Source organism: Corythoichthys intestinalis, chromosome 8 (assembly GCF_030265065.1).
Source record: "Corythoichthys intestinalis isolate RoL2023-P3 chromosome 8, ASM3026506v1, whole genome shotgun sequence".
Taxonomy (NCBI): Eukaryota; Metazoa; Chordata; class Actinopteri; order Syngnathiformes; family Syngnathidae; genus Corythoichthys; species Corythoichthys intestinalis.
Window position 1 is genome coordinate 17,720,373 of NC_080402.1, and position 16,183 is coordinate 17,736,555.

General features: G+C 40.0%; 1 protein-coding gene across 3 annotated transcripts in view; it reads right to left on the minus strand.

Moving 5' to 3' along the window:
• The window catches only part of LOC130920076 (CREB3 regulatory factor-like), a 75,857-nt gene extending 66,292 nt beyond the window's left edge, over nt 1–9,565 (minus strand). Inside the window, exon 1 of one of the 3 annotated variants that reach the window (XM_057842937.1) lies at nt 9,259–9,565. The gene's annotated coding sequence lies outside the window, so the exon portion shown is untranslated. Of the gene's footprint in view, nt 1–7,676; nt 9,141–9,258 lie in introns of those variants that run through there. The other 2 variants (XM_057842941.1, XM_057842940.1) reach the window with 2 other exon arrangements.
• Between the last annotated feature and the right edge of the window lie 6,618 nt (nt 9,566–16,183).

Here is a 16,183-nt window from a genome sequence, read left to right on the forward strand (position 1 = left end):
TAGAAAGTTGTATGGATTTACAATCCGCTAGCTTGTTGTTTCTTGTTGTCTTCGAAAATTACACTTGGGTGACGGCGCATCAAGTGTTCGTTCATAGCCGACGTGCTACCGTGGTATGCGAGCTCAGCTTAGCAAAGAGTACACAAAGTGGCACCCTCCATATTTTCCTTGAAATAATTCCATGTTCTGGCTACTCTGGTCCGCTTTTTTGGCTTTATGCCGCTTTCACGTGTTACCAATTCTGCCCTTTTATGTACCGTAATTTCCTGAATATAAGACGCACCCGTGTATAATGCGCACCCCAAATTTACCTGTAAAATCTAGGGAAAATTATTGTACCCGTTTATAACGCGCACCCTAATTTTAGCACCAACAAATAGAAGAATACAAGAAAACAGAGCTCGTGTACAGATACAGAGATGTCATTTTACTGACTGGTGAAACACAGCACAAGCATAGCACATTGGTAGTTCAAAACCGTAAACTGACAATATTTACGGTAGTAATATGATTTGACAACTTCTCCAACTTACCAGAATCTAGGAGAAAACAAAACAGATGTGACTTTTCTTTTAAAGGCTGCTGTATAACTTGCTCGTTTCCTCATGATGAATAAATGTTTCTTCCATGGATTGATACGGTACAATGAAAGTGAGAACGTAAGTCGGAAATCCGTGCAAGCTCATCGCTGTCAACACGACAGTAAAAATAAGAAATATTGTTATTTGGGTTTGAGTTTCCCGAGGGACCGATATAGTTGACGGACACAGGAAGTGTGTGTCCTTACATTTGTTATGCTCCGAATTGCGGAGCTGCAATAAACGTCGACTCAAATGAGTTCAAGAAACTAAATTCTGTGCTTTATGAAGAGTGAAAAAAGCAGAATTTAACACAGACGAAATCATTCGGCCGATTAGAGTGAAGTATTACCGAAACAAAATGGTGACGTCACGTACCGTAATGGTCGGCAACGGGTCGCCGCATACGTTTCTTCAACACAACGTGGCCGTGTCAATGAAAAAAAAATCGGTTTATATATATACATGTAATACATATATATTTTTGTCTCCATCCATGTACCCGTTTATAATGCGCACCATGAGTTTACAAGTTGATTTTGGGGAAAAAAGTGCGCGTTATATTCGGGAAATTACGGTAATTGGCAGTGTTTTCAACTCCTCGCCATAGTGAGGAGTGAACCGGCGATTCACTTGGCTCGTTGTCGTCGGTTCGTCAGATTTCCTCCTCAGGAAGGCCGCGGCGTGCATAAAAACACCTAGAGGCGTCAGATGGCTCTTTATGGATACTATGCAGCCACTCAACTCGGTGCTACCCGCACACTTTTCCTACTCACAGATCTTGCTCCCTCTCTCTCGCTCCCTCGCCCACTTTCTTCCTCTTTGCCCAATCTGACAACGCCGGTCACATTGAAATAACAGCGGCCCCCTTGGAGGTGCCAGTAACAACTGCTTGTATCGCGAGCGCCCGCCATTCTAAACTTTATCCGCATGTAATTTTTTTTTTAACCCGTCATTACCCGTCGACGATATGTTTTGCCCGTCGACGCATTTACGTCATCGTCAACGTCGACTAGTCAGGACAACTCTCGCTGGTACCATTACAAATGGAAATGTACATATAGCAAAACAAATGAATTATAAATAAAAATTGGAACAATAATGTAATACCTGTAATAATGTAACAAATCGGGTTCTAATGTGGCGGATGTGTTTTGCGTACTGTACCTGAAGCGTGGCTGACGTGACAGAGAGAAAGGTGAGGTAGAGATTTTCCTTTCTCTTTTAATATTTTGTTGTTGGCGTCAACTGCGGCAGACAGTTGTGTTGCACAAGTTCTGAAATAAGTGATTAAAAACCTGACAAAGCTGGTGATTTCTTGGGCGATTTTACCACAATAATAATTGTCACCCTAAGTGTTAAAGACTGGCGAAAAGAGGTCAGAGGAGGACCGTCAAGATGGTAGACATTCTACAGCCGTATTGTCGAGCCAGATCACGTACGCGCAGATCACGCTCATATTTTTCTATCATTTCCATCTTGATTTCAATGACAAGCATCACCTTTTCCATTTTTTTACCACCTGCACTGACCTTCTGGGAACCCATGTTGATTTCTAGAGGTGTGCAAAATTTCTGATTCTTAGATTATTCGCGATTCGGCCGTAGAAGATTCGAGAACGATTCACAAACATCCAAATTCCGATTATTGAAATATGCCAAGTAAAGCGGAAGTACAACACACTCAGCGCGCCGTGCGGTCTTCGGGACACAATGAGGACTGGAGCGAGAGTAGCTAAACATCATGCTTCTCATTACCCGGCCCCTCAGGTAATGCCAATGCTCAACTCACGGCTCTAGCTCAACTCATGCCACGAGATAAAAAAAACACAACAACATACCTGACTGCTGCCGAAAAGCTGCTACAAAGTACATCCACATAATGTTACGGTAGATATCATTTATATAGGACTAGATGCAATATAGATTCGGTAGTTTTAGCAGCACATCTACAAAAAGCTAGATGCGGGCGTTAGTAAACGGCCGCCATCTTAAAGCAGTACACTTCACTGCAAGGCTGTTGTAGCGAACCTTCCAAGCGAACCTAATTAACTTTTTATCTAAAATACTCCTAAATCGGTAAAATATTGTCTTGAATCTATCTTTAAAATAGTTTTAAAACTTTCACATGTCGAAAGTAGACAAAAGGGAAATTATGGAATAACGGGAGCAATTTTAACAACTTTTACGGTTGATTCACAACATTAAATTAATTGAATGTAGTTTAAAGCTGCTGATACAGAATGGGGACTGGAGTTTTTAATTTACTGTTATTTTTGTATATTTGTTTACTGGTATATGTTAACTTGATACTGAAATAGTAGTTTGGTTTAGCCTGAGAGTATTTTTGAACAATTTTGGAACTAATGTACAAAACATAAAAAAAAAAAACACATTTTTTAAAGGAGGGGGGGTGCATCAATAATCGTTTTATAATCGAATCGGAGCCTCTGAATCGTAATCGTAATCGAATCGTTAGGTGCCCAAAGATTCCCTGCTCTATTGATTTCTCTGACAAGAAAATCCGCCAAGCTGTCCATCTTGTGGGAAAATAAACTGCGGCACTGTCATAAATTGTGGTATGTTGAGCATGTTATTGGATGTAGAAACAAATGGCATGTCAAATTTTACATCAGATGTCGAAAAGATCGTGTGTCGGAGCGATCGTATGTCAAGGTACCAATGTAATACACAAAGTTCAAAGTTTTGATACAGGAGGATGGACTGCAATGAATCATCAGAAAATAACAAATTACCAAGTTTTGTGTAATTAGAACAGAACATGAACATACAATATTTACTTGCTTGACTACCCATTACATCTGTACACGCAATAATGTCCTTTTTACAGAAAGCATAACTACAATCAAGATGCGAATGTGTTTGATGGACACTTATAATGGGTAAAACTAGAAATGTGCTGATTACTGGGTTAAAGGTATACCGTGGTATGAAAACGTCACGGTTTCAAAACCGCAAAAATTTTCCATCATATATCTATGGTATTAGCTATTTTTTATGTCCCAAAAATGCTGGGAGAAATCCCTCGCCTGCAGCTGCAAGGCCCAACCTTCGCCCACTGGTTGGTGCTCAGTTTCAGTGAGTCAGCTGTGCTACACGGTGGCTTGAGGAGGTGAAACTCCTGAACTTTTTCCTCCATCAAAGAAAACCAAATCGGTGGTATGGGAATACTTCAGCTACAGAAAAGTTACAGATGGCCACGGCTTAGAGGAGGAGGGCCAACCGACATGTAAAACATGTTTGCAGTGGGTGCCTGTCAAGCAGGCAATACCTCCAATATGATTTTGCATTTATACAAAATTAAAGGTTATCAAACACTGTCATTAATGTTTCCTACAAGCTATGATCGTTAACTCCGGCGTGTTTCATGTGTCTAGCGGTGGTAAAACGTGTTTTTTTCTCTCTGGCAACTGTCTGTGTTGAGAACGACACTGTGTGTATAATGCAAACACGATACGAGTCATACACACGTGCTTTTTACGGAAAATAATTCAATTATTTTTGTTCTGATGGTAATAATGTTGAGCTGTGGCTGTGGGTTTAGGCTGACCTAAAGGACTGCATTTATTTTAATTTTATTTAGAATATTTCAGTTTTTTTGTTTGTTTATTTTAACTTAACATTATAATTATGTTCAAATTTAGTCAGACCCGGCGGTATGGGTGGGCATTAGGGGGCCGGGCCCGCCCTGAGAGACTGCTGTGCCCGCCCTAGCTCGATTAGACTGTATTGCACACAGAACTGCACCATTGTTTTTCGGTTGATTTTACGATGAACTACTACTTGTGACTTCAGTGACAGAAAATATTTCAGTGCAATGATGTAGTAATGTACGGGTAATAACGCCACTGTTCAGACTAAATTTACGTTGAAGAAGTGTGCCCCCCCCCAAAAAAAATTTAATGGTTTTATGTATGGACTCTTGTCCAAGTCCTTGTGGTCCAAGTGGCCAAAGAATTTAGCGGAAGGTGGGTTCTTTAAAAAGCTCTGCCTTGAGAAAGGGGATAAATACAGCTTGTCGAAATGTGGAGGAAGGATCTATTCTATGGGGCGCCGTTTGTAAAACAGTACATGCTGAAAATTACGACAACATGTTCTCACATTTAGCGCCACACAGTGTTTAAAATGTGGTGTAAAATTTTTAGAGTCACTTTTTTTTTTGCACATTTAAAACATTATTTAGAAATGTAATCTTTTTTTTTTTTAAATAAGAAGTTTCGGACCTGATTGTTTAAATCCAGAACTAAATATTGAATTTAAATCTTAAATTTATGTCCTGCATCCTAAATGTTAAATCTGGAAACGGTTGGAACTAAATATTTAGCTTAATATGCAAATTCACATGACTGGACACCGGAAGTAACAAAATAAAAGCTGGCGCACACAAAATACTCTTTAAATAGTTTCTCCTAAATGTGTATTTTAGCTATATATTGTTATAATCACAATGACTCATGTCCAAGAGCCGACCGACTGCCACCGTTGAGTAGGTTTTATTGATTTTTAATTACGGCTGTCAAACGATTAAAATTTTTAATCGAGTTAATCACAGCTTAAAAATGAATTAATCGTAATTAATAGCAATTCAAACCATCTATAAAATATGCCATATTTTTCTGTAAATTATTGTTGGAATGGAAAGATAAGAGTGAGATATACATTCAACATAATGTACATAAGACTGTATTTGTTTATTATAACAATAAATCAACAAGATGGCATTAACATTCTGTTAAAGCGATCCATGAATAGAAAGACTTGTAGTTCTTAAAAGATCAATGTTAGTACAAGTTATAGAAATTTTAGATTAAAACCCCTCTTAATGTTTCCGTTTTAATAGAATTTGTAAAATTTTCAATAAAAAAATAAACTAGTAGGTCGCCATTGTTGATGTCAATAATTACACAATTCTCATGGCCATAAAATCAGTCGCACCCAAGCGCCAGCAGAGGGCGACAAAACTCCAAAAAACACAAGTAACAAGTGCACATGACGCTTTGCTGTCATTTTAATCTGTTTGAGCGGGGCATGTGCGTTAATTGCGTCAAATATGTTAACGTGATTAATTTTAAAAATTAATTACCGCCCGTTAATGCGATAATTTTGACAGCCCTATTTTTAATCAAGGTAAACAGACAGTCTGAGTTGCTCCAGCTTTTATTTTGTTACTTCCGGTCTCCAGTCACGTGAATTTGCATATTAAGCTAAATATTTAGGGGCAGTTTACATGGCGACTCTGCGACACAAAGACGCAAAGACTGAGTTGCGGACTCGCCTCGCGTGCATATGGTGCCGGCGAAGACGGAAGCCGAAAACGAAAAACTCTGAATCCTGCCTCCAAAGTGAAAGAATCCGATTGCGGGGGGTTGAGGGGGGCTTCCTCGGCATGCATATCAAAGGCTCCTGCCACGCGAGACCGCGCTGTTAACGTCAGCACTCGTACACGTCACATTGGGCGTGCGCAGCGCTGCTACTAAACATTAAAAACAGCAAAGATGGCGGAATGTCAGCTTTAATTTACTGTTTTAATACTATTTTTAAATTAAATATGTTGAACGTTTCCATTTTTGTGCCTTTTTGAACAAAAGAAAAATGACATTGCTTCGAATGGGCGGGCATATTTTTTTCCAGTGTAGGTGCACTATCCTATTCCCCTCACTATCCACTCGCGGGGGCCTGCGCTTGTCAGTGACGTTCCTTATTCTCGCTATATGTTTATACAACTTTAACATTTGTTAATAATACGCTCTGCGTGGCGTATCATCCATCGCTTTTCCTTTTTAAATGGGCACTTTTACGCGAACGCAAGTAACAACGGGAACATTTTTAAACAGGCATTTCACGGGACAGCATTTCCTCGGCCAATTATATAGCTTATATAGCGAGAGCGAGTGGATAGTGAGGGGAAGAGGATAGTGAACCTACACCGGGCTGAGGGAGCTTGGTGGGGTCAAAGCGCATCATTCTCTGTCGCCCGGTAAATCTGCACTGCCCCTAGGGCTTGGAATGAATACTACATCATGTTCATGCTGAATTTCGACATTGTTCAAATGGAGACGCAAATGCAAATACAAATTTGAATTTTTCGTATTCTCAGAGAGTCACCATGTAAACTGCCCCTTAGTTCCAACCGTTTCCAGATTTGACATTTAAGATATAAATTTATGATTAAAATTAAATATTAGGCTCGAGCGTATGACGTGGCACTCGCGAGGTTTCCGCCCCTATCGCCATTTTGGAAGCGGGAAACATAAACAGTGAGGCATTTCAACACAAGTCGCTCTTTAAAAATGGTTGGAAATTATTGTGCGGTAAAGAATTGCAACAACCGATCGAATTGAAAGGAGAATGTACAGCTCGACGGAACACCATTGAGTTTCTTCCGGATCCCTACATGGAGAAAAGGCGAGGGAAAGCTCATATCTGAACTTACCAAAAGTCGAAGAATGGCATGGGTGGCCTCGATCAGAAGGAAGGGCATAATGTTTGATTCTCCAGTTACACACAGAGTTTGCTCCATGCACTTCCACTCCGGTAAGTTAATTTCGTTTGTTTACGCAAATTTCGGTAACTTTATGCCCTAAGTCGGCCTGTTGTTAGCTATAGCTACAGCTAAACAACTAGCATGCATACATGTGCATTGTCTTCGTAAGGCATAATTCCTGTCATATTTTGACGCGAGAGAGTGGCAAAGAATTTGAACACAGGCTACATTTTTTGCAACAAAAAACTTGTACATCCGTGGTCACAGACTAATGTAAACACACATTGCCTACCTTTGCTAGAAAGATGGTCATAATGTGCAGATCCTGCACCCATCCGCAGCAAAACTGTTCGTAGCTTTGTAGCGATTTGTAGTTTCGGAATTGCTGATGAGTGTAGTAACTTACACCAAACACTAAATACAGCATGATGTCCATTTCGCGTAGTGGTTGAAGCTTGTCGACATCTTTATTCCATTTGTGTTCGGCTTGCTCGTAAGGGTCAACATTGTTCACATCCTTAAAATTGCTCACATATCTGTCCTTCGCCGTGGTAACAAGTTTGTCTCTGTATCGAACTGGCAAGTTTTCCTTACTTTTTTCCATCTTTGGCACTCGTAGTTGAATTGTATTTGCCGTTAAGTTTAAATGTCCCGTGATGAAGACGTGCTTCCGAAATGCCTGCGTTGTCGCAAATCTCGCATGATCCCGTGCTGCTGTGACGTAAACGCTCGAGCCTAATTCAGTTCTGGATTCAAACAGTCAGGTCTAGAACTTCTTAGTAAAAACTAAATATTTAAGTAGCTAAATCGCGCTGTAAATGTGCACCAAAAAATGACTCTAAAATTTCAAACCATTTTAAACACTGTGCAGCGCTAAATGTGAGAAAATGATGTCGTAATTTTTAGCATGTACTGCTTTACAAACGGCGCCCCATACTATTCAGAAGAGAAAGTGAAAGGGAGGCTGTCTGGAAACAAGGTCCTCGAGAGGGGCGGGTGTTGGTCGTGGTGTGGCCGCGAGGAGCTTGTATGAGTCGGGGAAGAAAGTAGGCGGGGTCGATGTGTGTCTGGAGGACAACGTGCAAAATTTAAGCCCCAAAACTCCTCATAAAACACTCAAATCGTAATGATAATGACACAAATGTTTATTTTATCTTTAGTTTCTTCTTTTCCGTGTCCCTGGGAATTCTTCGGGAACCAAATGGCACGGTTCACCGCTGCCTTTCGGTCCTCAAATAAGCGAACCTCCTACCGATTTTTCCCCTCCAAAACCCGTTCGCGTAGAACTCAAATCAGACGGTGGTTACAACACAGCCAATGGGCCTTGACGGCGCAGTGTGCTCGCACAGCTGGAAGCCAGAGAAGCTGCAGCCAGAAGTAGCAGAGCGGGAAGACGCCAGCAGCCCCGGACCCGTGGTGGTGGCAGACAAGCGGCCAGCCGCGGGTCCAGCGTGGCGCCATATACTTTGGCCCCCCGGCTCTTCACTTCACGACACTTTTACAAAGGTTTGAATGAACGTCAACATAAAAACGAACCACAGTAGTAAATACCGAGGATGTCTTATCGGGAAGCATTCGGTGTGCATGGCGAAGCTGGCAAACAATAAAAACGGGCCCGCAGCTGGCACTGCCACCGGATGTCAAACATGAATTGTTAATACGACACGTTTTAAAGCACGCGCTTTACACAAATGGCAATTTTTTAGGTTACGACGTGTTTTAAACAGCCAAATTTAAAGTATAGTATTTTTTAAGGACACACCAAGTTGGACTGATGCATGTCCACCTGCCACTGAGGCCCCGGAGCACTAAACATGAGCCCGGCTACCATTTAGCCCAATTAGCCGCTAAGACGCTCCTCCCAAAATTTGACCAAAACCCAAATAAAAACAGCTTTCACCACTTTATAAACACGCAACCATTTTACACAAGGCATAAAAAAAGCATTGGAAGACAACTTTTAAATAAATAATGAATGCGTAACTTGTGTTGATAAACACATACTTAATGTCTCGCCTTATCTAAAAGCAAGAATAAGCCATTTTAATATTATTGATCGGACCATTTTAACTGTCTTAAGTGACTTGTGTTTTTAATCATCAACATGTTTCAGAGTGAATGTTTGTTTTTACGGTGGTGGGGGTGTGTGCAAAGAGGTGGGCGAGGTGGGTTTTACCTCTCCGTATCCTCCGATGTCCCCCACGCGGGAGTGAAGAGAAGGCTCCTCCAGACACCGGATAAGGAACAAAAATGTCCGACTTGCTGTGGGGCCTCTGCTTAGTCCGTTTGGGGTGCGAAGCATCCCCCCACAACGCGGCGGTGGAAGAGGAGGCCGACCTCAGTGGACGCTGCTCGGCCGGGAAGTCCCGCTCCGAGCCCGGGGGAGGGGGGCTACTTTACGCCGAGTTAAGCCTCGCGGTACGGGTAACACACAGGACCTAGACGACGGTTGTGTGGCTGGTTGACACCCCCACCTCGTCATCATCATCTTGTCTCCCTGGCCTCCGTTGGTGGGGGCGAGTGACAGGGGGCGGTAGAGCTGCGCACCCCCGCGGCTTTACAAAATGGTGCTGTCCGGTTTCACTAGGGACATGACACAGCAGCGACGCCGCGGGGAGGCGCGCGTAAATGTGGGTAAAATAATGTAGTTTTGCCCTATTTATTGCTAGTTCATTGACATCGGTAAGTGCTTCAACTATAAATACACTTTTCTGTTGAGGTTGATTGTTTATTTTACAGAACGGACGCGACAATCGACTATTAAAATGATAATTTTGCCATAAAATTTAACGAGCGCAGCACCTAATACTTCCGTTCTGAATTTTCACAATAAAGTTCGCCACCTGTTTGAACACGATGGTGAGGTGAGCACTGCACCTCCGCCCGTACTTAGTTTTAATAATTTCACATGCTTGACTAATTTTGGATCACGTGACAGCGGAAGTGGCGTATGTTTACAAACGTAGATTTGCCCGAGGGGGCGGAGTGACACGACCGCAGAGACGGCAGATGTGAACCCGTTGAACCGAAAGCCATCCCGGGACACTTACAGGCTGAACCCCCTACCCCAAGAATTTCAAATAATAAAACAAGCTATATATATTATGAGACTACAGACTAATATTGACCGGTACGACCAAAATAAACGTAATCTTATGAGAATTAATTCTCATGTTGTGATTGTTTCATGTTGAACATTTTATTCTCCCAGGCAAAATTGACGAACATTGACTCCGCATGGAAGAACTGTTATAATTCAGAAGTAATCAATACTTTTTGTATTTTTATTAACTTGAGTTTTTGTGAATATTTGAAGTTTTGAAGCTCTATTTGACATTTGTTGTCAGTGGGATTCATTCATCTGAGCTCATACAGTGCTATGAGTAAGTATCTGAACCTTTAGTAATTTCTCACATTTCTGCATAAAATCGCCATTAAATGTGATCTGATCTTTGTAAAAATCACACAGATGAAAAAACTGTCTGCTTTAACTAAAACCACCCAAACATTTATAGATTTTCATATTTTAATGAGGATAGCATGCAAACAATGACTGAAAATAAGTGTACCTTCTGCCTAAGGAGACTTAAAGAGCAATTAAAACCAATTTTTACAAAACAATTTAAGTCAGGTGTGTGCCCAATCACTGATGAGCAGTTTAAAACTGCCCTGCCCACTATAAAACACACACCTGTTAAGAATTGTCTCGATGAGAAGCATTGTCTGATGTGCGTCATGGCTCGGTCAAAAGAGCTGTCTGAAGACCTGCGATCAAGGATTATTGATTTGTATACAGCTGGGAAAGGATACAAAACCATCTCTAAAAGTCTGGAATTCATCATTCGCCAGTCAGAGAAGTTGTATACAAATGGAGAGAGTTTGGGACTGTTGCTTCTCTCCCAAGGAGTGGCCGTCCACCAAAGATGACACCAAGAGTTCAACGCAGAATACTCAGAGAGGTAAAAAAGAACCCTAGAGTGTCTGCTAAAGACTTACAGAAATCATTGGCACAGTCCAATATCTATGTGGACACATCAACTATAAGTAAAACTATGGCCAAGAATGGTGTTCATGGGAGGACACCACGGAGGAAGCCACTGCTGTCTAAAAGAAACATTGTTGCTCATTTAATATTTGCAAAAAGGCACTTGGACACTCCACAGAGGTTTTGGCAAAATATTTTGTGGACTGATGAAACCAAAGTAGAATTGTTTGGGAGTAACACACAACGTCATGTGTGGAGGAAAAATGGAACAGCTCACCAACGTCAACGCCCCATCCCCAACATGAAGCATGGTGCAGGGAGCATCATGATTTGGGGCTGTTTTGCTTCCTCAGGGCCTGGAAAACTTTCAGTCATTAATGGAAGAATGAATTCAAAAGTTTATCAGGATGTTTTGCAGGAAAGCCTGAGGCCGTTTGTCAAACAGATGAAGCTAAATAGAAGATCCAAAACATAGAAGTAAATCAACTTCAGAATGGTTTCAGAAGAACAAAATTCAATTTGTGGAGTGGACCCCATTGAACTACAGCAATTTTGTAGAGAAGAATTGCCCAAGATTAGTCCTGATCGATGCACCAGACTGATCTACAGCTACAGGAAGCGTCTGGTTGAAGTTATTGCTGCCTGGGGGAGAGGGGGGCAAATTATTAGATGTTATGGTTCACGTTCAGATTTTTCCCCCTTCTGTCATTGTTTGCATTCTATCCTCATTAAAATATGAAAAACTGTAAATGTTTGGGTGGTTTCAGTAAAAGCAGTTTTTTCATCTGTGTGATTTTGACAACGATCAGATCACATTTGTTGGTTTTATGCAAAAATGTGAGAAATTCTAAAAGGTTGATACTTTTTCATCCCACTGTACATCACTAATTTAAATTCTAATACATGATTTCCAGACTATTACTATTGTAAGAAATAAAATGACAAAACATACATGTAGTTTTTTTAATCACACACAACTTTCTGTTTAGGTTAAATAAAATGTTTTGAAACCATTTAGAGGTTTTAAGTAATTACATGAAGAAATGTATTTCGGTCAAACGTGACTGGAATATTTTATCAATGGACAAAAGGATTCCCCCCCCCCCCCCAAACCTCTCTGATCACTGACAGTTTTGTCTTGTATTACGGTTGTCAAAGCGAATCACTTGCCTCATGACACATTTTTGGATTGACATGGTCTCTGGAGACTCTGAGACAGACTCTGCAACCCACAAACTGCTGGTAGATTTCTTTCTGGATCTGTACACATCACTCAAAATCAAAACACCCAGGTACGTGTTGATGTCTGTCTGTGCTGTGTCCTTAAAATTGTTTTTTTGAATCATTTTCCTTTCAAGTTGATCATATTTACCTATATGGTTCCGGTGGAGTCAGTTCAAATCAGCTTTTGATGTCATCAATGCGGGACACGGCATAATTTGTTGGTACTGTGGTCATTCTGATAACATTTTTAGTTGAATGTCTTCCTACTTCTGATTCTTTGACATAAATTTGACATCTTTAGCATCACTTCCATCACTAAAATCATCTTCATCAATTATTTTTTGGTCTGGCGTCTTCTTTTTTTGACACTTCCTCCTCAAATCCATCCACACTGTCAGTTTTCTAGCCTCTCTCCTTCTCACCAGTGTGGTCATCAGAAAATAAAGTCAAGAGCCTCATTGTATCGACCAGCCATCTCGTGCCACACAATGAACTGAGTGAATTGTGAGAATCTGTCTACACCTGTGTAAACCTGCTATATTGAAACCCTAAACAAACCCAAACAATACTGTATACACAAAGATTGTGTATTCTAAAAAAATAATAATAATACCTTTGAATCAAACAAAATTACTAATTTTTGGATAAAGTAATAAATGGTACTAGTAATTTTGAGGAAAACGTGAGAACAATTCTAAATCGTTCTGAGACTACTGAACGTATGATCAGTTTTTAAGAATAGGGCAATATTTCACAACTTATAGTCTTGCATTATTTTTGGCAGCCTTAGAGACAAAAATATGCACCAATGCTATTCCTGCTACTCCCTGGCGATGAACGCTATCATCTATCTAGGCCATCTCCTATAGATGCATGCATAAATAAAGATTTTTTTTTTGGGTAGGGTTGGTGCATTAGCACATCATGGCCTATTTATGAACAGAGGGATAATCTCTATCCCATATAAAGCCCACACGCATGCTTCTGTGTGTATGCATTTATTTTTTTATTCATGTGTTCATATGTGGGTTGAGGCTTAGTAAAGCTCAGTCAGGACAAATGCGCTATTTTGCAGAATTTAAAGACCGATGAATACATGATGTATTTTTTTAGGGGGGTGTGTGTGAGGGATTAGATCTGAATTATTCATAGCACACAAGACCTAAAAGTTCAACACTTTTATTTTTCAACACATTTTCCAGAAAACCTGCTGTCATTATGTACGGAAGCATATTGTTGCCACACAAAAAATATATATAAGGCTAAAAACACAGCCAAGGCTGAAATAGCAGTTTCTGCTCTTGCACCCCTCTTTAATATAAACTGCTGTATTTTAAGCCAAAAGGACTGTTGTGTTTGATAGAACAATATGTCTATATACTGCCATACCAGATTCATGGCGCATTAAGCCCCCGTACTATTTTTAATTAGTCAGCTTTACCCTGGAAACCCCCGTTTACAGACGTCCCGCAACCGCTTTTGTTTCAACCTAGCCATAAAAAGAAGGTAATCGTATTTATTATTTGAAATGTCTTTCATTTTTATCTTAGAATCATTAATTGATGTCTAATATTTAGTTTAAAAAAAAAAAAAAAGACCAAAAAAATCATTCACTTGCATATTTTAAACTTAGAAACAAATTACGTCACAATGAAAAAATTAGCGTCTGTATAAAAGTCAAGGATATCCGTCTCACGACTATCGCTTAATTGAATTTTTTTCGTCACTGTCGCATTTCCCCAATATTTTAAATTCTAAATAATCGATCCAAACAAAGATTTTTTTTTTTTTTATTAAAGTGTAATTTATGAAAATGAAAATCTCAACCATTCCTTGGTGTCTGCGATTTCTGCATCGCGACCCTTGTTATATGACCATGTTTCACCCATAAAATCCCCCAAAAATCCAGCTGTGGCCATTCACAGCTGTGTCTTGACACTCGGTGATACATGCTACATGGAGTTTTTGGATCGAAACAAGGTATATAAGGTTATATAATATCTCGGTAAAATCGTGGCGTCTTTAATTCTGCTCTCGTGTGCTCTCGCCTCCAGTTGGGGTTTTGCTGTTTAAAAATATATATTTTCAAAATGCCCTCCTGTTTAAAATTTTGCTTCCCCCAGAAATTGAGATTTTAAGCTTTCCAATGATGTATCACACATGCATATTGGACAATTTTGAAAGTTGGCCAAATTGGGGGTCTCAGAGCAGAACTCCAAGTCACCTGAGTCTTTTCCGCCATAAAAAGTCAAGTATAACGTTTTTACGCGATTCACATTTTAATATTATGTAAAAATAAGAAAATTATAAAGTAAAAACATGCTAACAATCACGTAGAAATGTGATAGTGGATTTTTTTTCCCCTTTCAATGTTTCAAAGTGATAAATTTTAACGTTTTAAATGTCACGTTATATTACATAATTATCATGATCTTACATGATTCTTGTTACGTTTTTACATGATGACATGATTATCATGGTAAATGGAGAGTACTTACAGTGCATTTATTTACACGTTTTTACCATGCCCAAAGTGCTTTACATTAAATGACATTCAACCTTTCGCACACACATTTACACACCAATAATGCTGCTGCCATGCAAGGTCCTGCGAACCCTTTGAGGCCAAATTAGAGTTGCCCAGGGCCACTTCGACAGTGGGCAGTTGTAGACAGGAATCGCACCGTTGACCCTTCACATGACATTTATGACGTCTTTACATGATAACTACCATATTTGTACATGTCATCACATTTTTTACATGATAATTATACCATTTTACATTATAATTGTCACATTTTTACATGTTATCACATTTTTAAGTTAAAATTCAGACTTTTTTACACGATCGTTATGTTTTTACATCAAAATGATGACGTTTTTCATTATAATTATCACGTTTTTACATGAATATATGTTACATGAAATAACAATACATGACATTATCATGTAAAAACATGATAAAAATCTAATCTGTAGCTGCAGATTAGTCTGGCCGTCGATCAGGACTAATCTTGGGCAATTCTTCTCTACAAAACTGTTTTAGTTCAATAGGGTCCACGTTTTTATGTGATAGTTATCACGTTTTTACATGAATATACGCTACATGAAATAACAATACATGACATTATCATGTAAAAACGTGGTATCACATAAAAACGTGGCACTGGACTTTTTTTTTTTTTTTTTTTAATGGGAGCAATATGCTTCCGTAGTTATGCAATCTCTAAAAATTTTAGGGAACGATAATAATGTTCTGATTTTAATCAAGTTATGATTGTTTTGCTGCTGTGTAATCTTTTTTTTTTTTTTCTTAAACCTGTCCTGTTCAGCTGTTTGACACGGAGAACGGAAGTCTAAGTGTCTGGTTGGTCTGAACAGTTTTAATGTTTCACATTGACAGTATGACATACTCCCATTGTGATCATTGAACATACCTCGTTTATTATGACAAAGCAGCGAACAGGAAGGGGTTATGGGGGAACAGAAGAAAAGGAACACAAGAGAAGAAAGAAAAGAAACACAAACAACAACAAGAAATACATTGAACGTCTACACTAACTACTAATATGTTGGTGCTATCGTCAGTTAGATGTATTTCCGGTTGACACCATGTGGGGGGGGGCTGTTGACCAGGGAAAGAGGGGGACGGAGGTGGGGGAGTCTATAAGCTAAGTGATTGAAAGGGGTAGAGTGTACACAAATCAGCTCTGTGATCTAGAACCCAGTAATAGTGTGAATCCCTTGTGAGTGTAAGCCCGTTGGCGACCGAACCTATACCGCCCCATCGCCACTCCCGGCACCGGGACCCCCCACCCGAGCACGCCCTATCACATCCAGTCGCACGCGAGCCCCACCAAGCGCGCGACAGTCACGCAGACGAGCGGAAATG